Source organism: Pseudophryne corroboree, unplaced genomic scaffold (genome assembly GCF_028390025.1).
Source record: "Pseudophryne corroboree isolate aPseCor3 unplaced genomic scaffold, aPseCor3.hap2 scaffold_360, whole genome shotgun sequence".
Lineage (NCBI taxonomy): Eukaryota > Metazoa > Chordata > Amphibia > Anura > Myobatrachidae > Pseudophryne > Pseudophryne corroboree.
The window spans coordinates 60,954-69,797 of NW_026970015.1; the positions used below are offsets into that span (position 1 = coordinate 60,954).

An 8,844-nucleotide genomic window follows, 5' to 3' on the forward strand; every position below is an offset into this window, starting at 1 on the left:
AGTGATATATTAAAATCATCTTTCCAGCTTGAATTTCAAAGATGCATTGGGGCAACAATTTTGTGAGAAACATCTTCACCCTTAAATAAAGATTTTCGGAATTTCTTACCTGTGTGCTAATTAGATATCACCTTGTTTTCACATTAAACAGACTTCCACATGAGAAAGCAGCAAGGATGCAGTGGCGTTAATGTTTCCTGGTGTCAACTTGTATTATTTCAGTAGACATTGAAATGAGGATGCATCTTGCTGCCTTTCCAATGAAGCAAGTTTAATTTAGTAATAGGTGAAAAACCATCCCTACAAAGGTGTTAATCAGAGACTTGGCTTTGTGGACACTTTTCAGAGAACAAATTTGTTAGCATAAAAATAAAGCCAGAAAATGAAGAGCTGTTTAATCACGCAATTTGATTTTTTTGCCAGCATATTTCTTTTTCTCTGCAACCCACTGCTAAATTGTGCTTCCTAGATGTTTTTATAAAATCACTGAATCAAATCTAACTCTGATTACATCAGAGAAGGCCAGGTACCCTACACCATAACAGGGGGTATGAAATTTGACTTGTCTACTTAAATATCACCAAAATCTGATAACAAGGTCAATTGGTGGGATTGAACCACCAACCTTTTGGTTAATAGCCGTACATACTAACTGATTGCGCCACAGAGACACTTTGCAAAAGTTCATACTGACAAAGGCTAATAAGCATTCATCTAAAACGTTTCCTAGAAAAACTTTAAAATGTCAATTATCTGGAGAGTTTTTGTAAGATGTTTCTTCCATCAACCAACGAAGAAACACATTGGTACTTTCCCATGATGAGTGAGTGCTTCAGGATCTCTTGCACTTACATGTGCAGCAGAGTACTGCAATGGAAGCATGCTGGGCCCATAACCCAGAGGTAGGCAGATTGAAACTATCCTCTGCTATATGCATTTTTTTTTGTTAATTAAAGTAATCCAAAACTCGGATTGATATTTTGTCTCTTTTATTTTTACTTAAAGTACAATAACTTTTACCATTTTAATTTGTTTTAATAGTATATTGACAGTATTGTTTTCTTTCAAAAATCCACTTCATTTTCTTTACCCTATTATTAAAATGGTAATTGACAAAAACAAACTACATTGTCACCAGAAGAGCAATACAAAATGTACAAGTGATATATTAAAATCATCTTTCCAGCTTGAATTTCAATGATGCATTGGGTCAACAATTTTGTGAGAAACATCTTCACCCTTAAATAAAGATTTTCTTAATTCCTTACCTGTGTGCTAATTAGATATCACCTTGTTTTCACATTAAACAGACTTCCACATGAGAAAGTAGCAAGGATGCAGTGGAGTTAATGTTTCCTGGTGTCAACTTGTATTATTTCAGTAGACATTGAAATGAGGATGCATCTTGCTGCCTTTCCAATGAAGCAAGTTTAATTTAGTAATAGGTGAAAAACCATCCTTACAAAGGTGTTAATCAGAGACTTGGCTTTGTGGACACTTTTCAGAGAACAAATTTGTTAGCATAAAAATAAAGCCAGAAAATGAAGAGCTGTTTAATCACTCGATTGGATTTTTCTGCCAGCAAATTTTTTTTCTCTGCAACCCACTGCTAAATTGTGCTTCCTAGCTGTTTTTTATAAAATCACTGAATCAAATCTAACTCTGATTACATCAGAGAAGGCCATGTACCCTACACCATAAGAGGAGGTTTGAAATTTTGACTTGTCTACTTAAATATCACCAAAATCTGATCACAAGGTTAATTACATCCCTGGGTGGGATTGAACCACCAACCTTTTGGTTAACAGCCAAACACACTAACCGATTGCGCCACAGAGACACTTTTCATAAAGTACATACTGACAAAGGCTAATAAGCATACATCTAGAACGTTTCCTAGAAAAACATTAAAAAATCAATAATCTGGAGAGTTTTTGTAAGATGTTTCTTCCATCAACCAACGAATAAACACATTGGTACTTTCCCATGATGAGTGAGTGCTTCAGGATCTCTTGCACTTACATGGGCAGCAGAGTACTGCAATGGAAGCATGCTGGACCCATAACCCAGAGGTAGGCAGATTGAAACTATCCTTTGCTATATGCATTTTTTTTGTTAATTTAAGTAATCAAAACTGGGATTGATATTTTTGCTCTTTTATTTTTACTTAAAGTACAATAACTTTTACCATTTTAATTTGTTTTAATAGTATATTGACAGTATAGTTTTCTTTCAAAAATCCACTTAATTTTCTTTACCCTGTTATTAAAATGGTAATTGACAAAAAAACTACATTGTCACCAGAAGAGCAATACAAAATGTACAAGTGATATATTAAAATCATCTTTCCAGCTTGAATTTCAATGATGCATTGGGGCAACAATTTTGTGAGAAACATCTTCACCCTTAAATAAAGATTTTCGTAATTCCTTACCTGTGTGCTAATTAGATATCACCTTGTTTTCACATTAAACAGACTTCCATGTGAGAAAGCAGCAAAGATGCAGTGGCGTTAATGTTTCCTGGTGTCAACCTGTATTATTTCAGTAGACATTGAAATGAGGATGCATCTTGCTGCCTTTCCAATGAAGCAAGTTTAATTTAGTAATAGGTGAAAAACCATCCTTACAAAGGTGTTAATCAGAGACTTGGCTTTGTGGACACTTTTCAGAGAACAAATTTGTTAGCATAAAAATAAATTCCAGAAAATGAAGAGCTGTTTAATCACTCAATTGGATTTTTCTGCCAGCATATTTTTTTTCTCTGCAACCCACTGCTAAATTGTGCTTCCTAGCTGTTTTTTTATAAAATCACTGAATCAAATCTAACTCTGATTACATCAGAGAAGGCCAGGTACCCTACACAATAAGAGGGGGTTTGAAATTTTGACTTGTCTACTTAAATATCACCAAAATCTGATCACAAGGTCAATTACGTCCCTGGGTGGGATTGAACCACCAACCTTTTGGTTAATAGCCGAACACACTAACCGATTGCGCCACCGAGACACTTTGCAAACAGTACATACTGACAAAGGCTAATAAGCATACATCTAGAACGTTTCCTAGAAAAATATTAAAAAATCAATAATCTGGAGAGTTTTTGTAAGATGTTTCTTCCATCAACCAATGAATAAACACATTGGTACTTTCCCATGATGAGGGAGTGCTTCAGGATCTCTTGCACTTACATGTGCAGCAGAGTACTGCAATGGAAGCATGCTGGACCCATAACCCAGAGGTAGGCAGATTGAAACTATCCTTTGCTATATGCATTTTTTTGGTTAATTTAAGTAATCAAAACTGGGATTGATATTTTTGCTCTTTTATTTTTACTTAAAGTACAATAACTTTTACCATTTTAATTTGTTTTAATAGTATATTGACAGTATAGTTTTCTTTCAAAAATCCACTTAATTTTCTTTACCCTATTATTAAAATGGTAATTGACAAAAAAAACTACATTGTCACCAGAAGAGCAATACAAAATGTACAAGTGATATATTAAAATCATCTTTCCAGCTTGAATTTCAATGATGCATTGGGGCAACAATTTTGTGAGAAACATCTTCACCCTTAAATAAAGATTTTCGTAATTTCTTACCTGTGTGCTAATTAGATATCACCTTGTTTTCACATTAAACAGACTTCCACATGAGAAAGCAGCAAGGATGCAGTGGCGTTAATGTTTCCTGGTGTCAACCTGTATTATTTCAGTAGACATTGAAATGAGGATGCATCTTGCTGCCTTTCCAATGAAGCAAGTTTAATTTAGTAATAGGTGAAAAACCATCCCTACAAAGGTGTTAATCAGAGACTTGGCTTTGTGGACACTTTTCAGAGAACAAATTTGTTAGCATAAAAATAAAGCCAGAAAATGAAGAGCTGTTTAATCACGCAATTTGATTTTTTTGCCAGCATATTTCTTTTTCTCTGCAACCCACTGCTAAATTGTGCTTCCTAGATGTTTTTATAAAATCACTGAATCAAATCTAACTCTGATTACATCAGAGAAGGCCAGGTACCCTACACCATAACAGGGGGTATGAAATTTGACTTGTCTACTTAAAGATCACCAAAATCTGATAACAAGGTCAATTAGGTCCCTGGGTGGGATTGAACCAACAACCTTTTGGTTAATAGCCGTACATACTAACTGATTGCGCCACAGAGACACTTTGCAAAAGTTCATACTGACAAAGGCTAATAAGCATTCATCTAAAACGTTTCCTAGAAAAACTTTAAAAAGTCAATAATCTGGAGAGTTTTTGTAAGATGTTTCTTCCATCAACCAACGAAGAAACACATTGGTACTTTCCCATGATGAGTGAGTGCTTCAGGATCTCTTGCACTTACATGTGCAGCAGAGTACTGCAATGGAAGCATGCTGGGCCCATAACCCAGAGGTAGGCAGATTGAAACTATCCTCTGCTATATGCATTTTTTTGTTTGTTAATTAAAGTAATCCAAAACTGGGATTGATATTTTGTCTCTTTTATTTTTACTTAAAGTACAATAACTTTTACCATTTTAATTTGTTTTAATAGTATATTGACAGTATTGTTTTCTTTCAAAAATCCACTTCATTTTCTTTACCCTATTATTAAAATGGTAATTGACAAAAACAAACTACATTGTCACCAGAAGAGCAATACAAAATGTACAAGTGATATATTAAAATCATCTTTCCAGCTATAATTTCAATGATGCATTGGGGCAACGATTTTGTGAGAAACATCTTCACCCTTAAATAAAGATTTTCTTAATTCCTTACCTGTGTGCTAATTAGATATCACCTTGTTTTCACATTAAACAGACTTCCACATGAGAAAGCAGCAAGGATGCAGTGGCGTTAATGTTTCCTGGTGTCAACTTGTATTATTTCAGTAGACATTGAAATGAGGATGCATCTTGCTGCCTTTCCAATGAAGCAAGTTTAATTTAGTAATAGGTGAAAAACCATCCTTACAAAGGTGTTAATCAGAGACTTGGCTTTGTGGACACTTTTCAGAGAACAAATTTGTTAGCATAAAAATAAAGCCAGAAAATGAAGAGCTGTTTAATCACTCGATTGGATTTTTCTGCCAGCATATTTTTTTTCTCTGCAACCCACTGCTAAATTGTGCTTCCTAGCTGTTTTTTATAAAATCACTGAATCAAATCTAACTCTGATTACATCAGAGAAGGCCAGGTACCCTACACAATAAGAGGGGGTTTGAAATTTTGACTTGTCTACTTAAATATCACCAAAATCTGATCACAAGGTCAATTACGTCCCTGGGTGGGATTGAACCACCAACCTTTTGGTTTATAGCCGAACACACTAACCGATTGCGCCACCGAGACACTTTGTAAACAGTACATACTGACAAAGGCTAATAAGCATACATCTAGAACGTTTCCTAGAAAAATATTAAAAAATCAATAATCTGGAGAGTTTTTGTAAGATGTTTCTTCCATCAACCAATGAATAAACACATTGGTACTTTCCCATGATGAGTGAGTGCTTCAGGATCTCTTGCACTTACATGTGCAGCAGAGTACTGCAATGGAAGCATGCTGGACCCATAACCCAGAGGTAGGCAGATTGAAACTATCCTTTGCTATATGCATTTTTTTTGTTAATTTAAGTAATCAAAACTGGGATTGATATTTTTGCTCTTTTATTTTTACTTAAAGTACAATAACTTTTACCATTTTAATTTGTTTTAATAGTATATTGACAGTATAGTTTTCTTTCAAAAATCCACTTAATTTTCTTTACCCTATTATTAAAATGGTAATTGACAAAAAAAACTACATTGTCACCAGAAGAGCAATACAAAATGTACAAGTGATATATTAAAATCATCTTTCCAGCTTGAATTTCAATGATGCATTGGGGCAACGATTTTGTGAGAAACATCTTCACCCTTAAATAAAGATTTTCTTAATTCCTTACCTGTGTGCTAATTAGATATCACCTTGTTTTCATATTAAACAGACTTTTACATGAGAAAGCAGCAAGGATGCAGTGGCGTTAATGTTTCCTGGTGTCAACCTGTATTATTTCAGTAGACATTGAAATGAGGATGCATCTTGCTGCCTTTCCAATGAAGCAAGTTTAATTTAGTAATAGGTGAAAAACCATCCTTACAAAGGTGTTAATCAGAGACTTGGCTTTGTGGACACTTTTCAGAGAACAAATTTGTTAGCATAAAAATAAAGCAAGAAAATAAAGAGCTGTTTAATCACTCAATTGGATTTTTCTGCCAGCATATTTTTTTTCTCTGCAACCCACTGCTAAATTGTGCTTCCTAGCTGTTTTTATAAAATCACTGAATCAAATCTAACTCTGATTACATCAGAGAAGGCCAAGTACCCTACACCATAACAGGGGGTTTGAAATTTTGACTTGTCTACTTAAAGATCACCAAAATCTGATAACAAGGTCAATTAGGTCCCTGGGTGGGATTAAACCACCAACCTTTTGGTTAAAAGCCATACATACTAACTGATTGCGCCACAGAGACACTTTGCAAATTTCCATACTGACAAAGGCTAATAAGCATTCATCTAAAACGTTTCCTAGAAAAACTTTAAAATGTCAATAATCTGGAGAGTTTTTGTAAGATGTTTCTTCCATCAACCAACGAAGAAACACATTGGTACTTTCCCATGATGAGTGAGTGCTTCAGGATCTCTTGCACTTACATGTGCAGCAGAGTACTGCAATGGAAGCATGCTGGGCCCATAACCCAGAGGTAGGCAGATTGAAACTATCCTCTGCTATATGCATTTTTTTTTGTTAATTAAAGTAATCCAAAACTGGGATTGATATTTTGTCTCTTTTATTTTTACTTAAAGTACAATAACTTTTACCATTTTAATTTGTTTTAATAGTATATTGACAGTATTGTTTTCTTTCAAAAATCCACTTCATTTTCTTTACCCTATTATTAAAATGGTAATTGACAAAAACAAACTACATTGTCACCAGAAGAGCAATACAAAATGTACAAGTGATATATTAAAATCATCTTTCCAGCTTGAATTTCAATGATGCATTGGGTCAACAATTTTGTGAGAAACATCTTCACCCTTAAATAAAGATTTTCTTAATTCCTTACCTGTGTGCTAATTAGATATCACCTTGTTTTCACATTAAACAGACTTCCACATGAGAAAGCAGCAAGGATGCAGTGGCGTTAATGTTTCCTGGTGTCAACTTGTATTATTTCAGTAGACATTGAAATGAGGATGCATCTTGCTGCCTTTCCAATGAAGCAAGTTTAATTTAGTAATAGGTGAAAAACCATCCTTACAAAGGTGTTAATCAGAGACTTGGCTTTGTGGACACTTTTCAGAGAACAAATTTGTTAGCATAAAAATAAAGCCAGAAAATGAAGAGCTGTTTAATCACTCGATTGGATTTTTCTGCCAGCATATTTTTTTTCTCTGCAACCCACTGCTAAATTGTGCTTCCTAGCTGTTTTTTATAAAATCACTGAATCAAATCTAACTCTGATTACATCAGAGAAGGCCATGTACCCTACACCATAAGAGGAGGTTTGAAATTTTGACTTGTCTACTTAAATATCACCAAAATCTGATCACAAGGTTAATTACGTCCCTGGGTGGGATTGAACCACCAACCTTTTGGTTAACAGCCAAACACACTAACCGATTGCGCCACAGAGACACTTTGCAAAAAGTATATACTGACAAAGGCTAATAAGCATACATCTAGAACGTTTCCTAGAAAAACATTAAAAAATCAATAATCTGGAGAGTTTTTGTAAGATGTTTCTTCCATCAACCAACGAATAAACACATTGGTACTTTCCCATGATGAGTGAGTGCTTCAGGATCTCTTGCACTTACATGGGCAGCAGAGTACTGCAATGGAAGCATGCTGGACCCATAACCCAGAGGTAGGCAGATTGAAACTATCCTTTGCTATATGCATTTTTTTTGTTAATTTAAGTAATCAAAACTGGGATTGATATTTTTGCTCTTTTATTTTTACTTAAAGTACAATAACTTTTACCATTTTAATTTGTTTTAATAGTATATTGACAGTATAGTTTTCTTTCAAAAATCCACTTAATTTTCTTTACCCTGTTATTAAAATGGTAATTGACAAAAAAACTACATTGTCACCAGAAGAGCAATACAAAATGTACAAGTGATATATTAAAATCATCTTTCCAGCTTGAATTTCAATGATGCATTGGGGCAACAATTTTGTGAGAAACATCTTCACCCTTAAATAAAGATTTTCATAATTCCTTACCTGTGTGCTAATTAGATATCACCTTGTTTTCACATTAAACAGACTTCCATGTGAGAAAGCAGCAAAGATGCAGTGGCGTTAATGTTTCCTGGTGTCAACCTGTATTATTTCAGTAGACATTGAAATGAGGATGCATCTTGCTGCCTTTCCAATGAAGCAAGTTTAATTTAGTAATAGGTGAAAAACCATCCTTACAAAGGTGTTAATCAGAGACTTGGCTTTGTGGACACTTTTCAGAGAACAAATTTGTTAGCATAAAAATAAATTCCAGAAAATGAAGAGCTGTTTAATCACTCAATTGGATTTTTCTGCCAGCATATTTTTTTTCTCTGCAACCCACTGCTAAATTGTGCTTCCTAGCTGTTTTTTATAAAATCACTGAATCAAATCTAACTCTGATTACATCAGAGAAGGCCAGGTACCCTACACAATAAGAGGGGGTTTGAAATTTTGACTTGTCTACTTAAATATCACCAAAATCTGATCACAAGGTCAATTACGTCCCTGGGTGGGATTGAACCACCGACCTTTTGGTTAATAGCCGAACACACTAACCGATTGCGCCACCAA

At 34.6% G+C, this 8,844-nt stretch overlaps 2 non-coding genes across 2 annotated transcripts; both read right to left on the minus strand.

The window, feature by feature from the left end:
• Positions 1-5,271: 5,271 nt before the first annotated feature.
• Positions 5,272-5,345, minus strand: TRNAY-AUA (transfer RNA tyrosine (anticodon AUA)). The gene has a single exon. It is a non-coding gene; the product is annotated as a tRNA-Tyr (tRNA).
• A 2,261-nt stretch (positions 5,346-7,606) lies between these two features.
• Positions 7,607-7,680, minus strand: TRNAN-GUU (transfer RNA asparagine (anticodon GUU)). Its single transcript has one exon. It is a non-coding gene; the product is annotated as a tRNA-Asn (tRNA).
• Between the last annotated feature and the right edge of the window lie 1,164 nt (positions 7,681-8,844).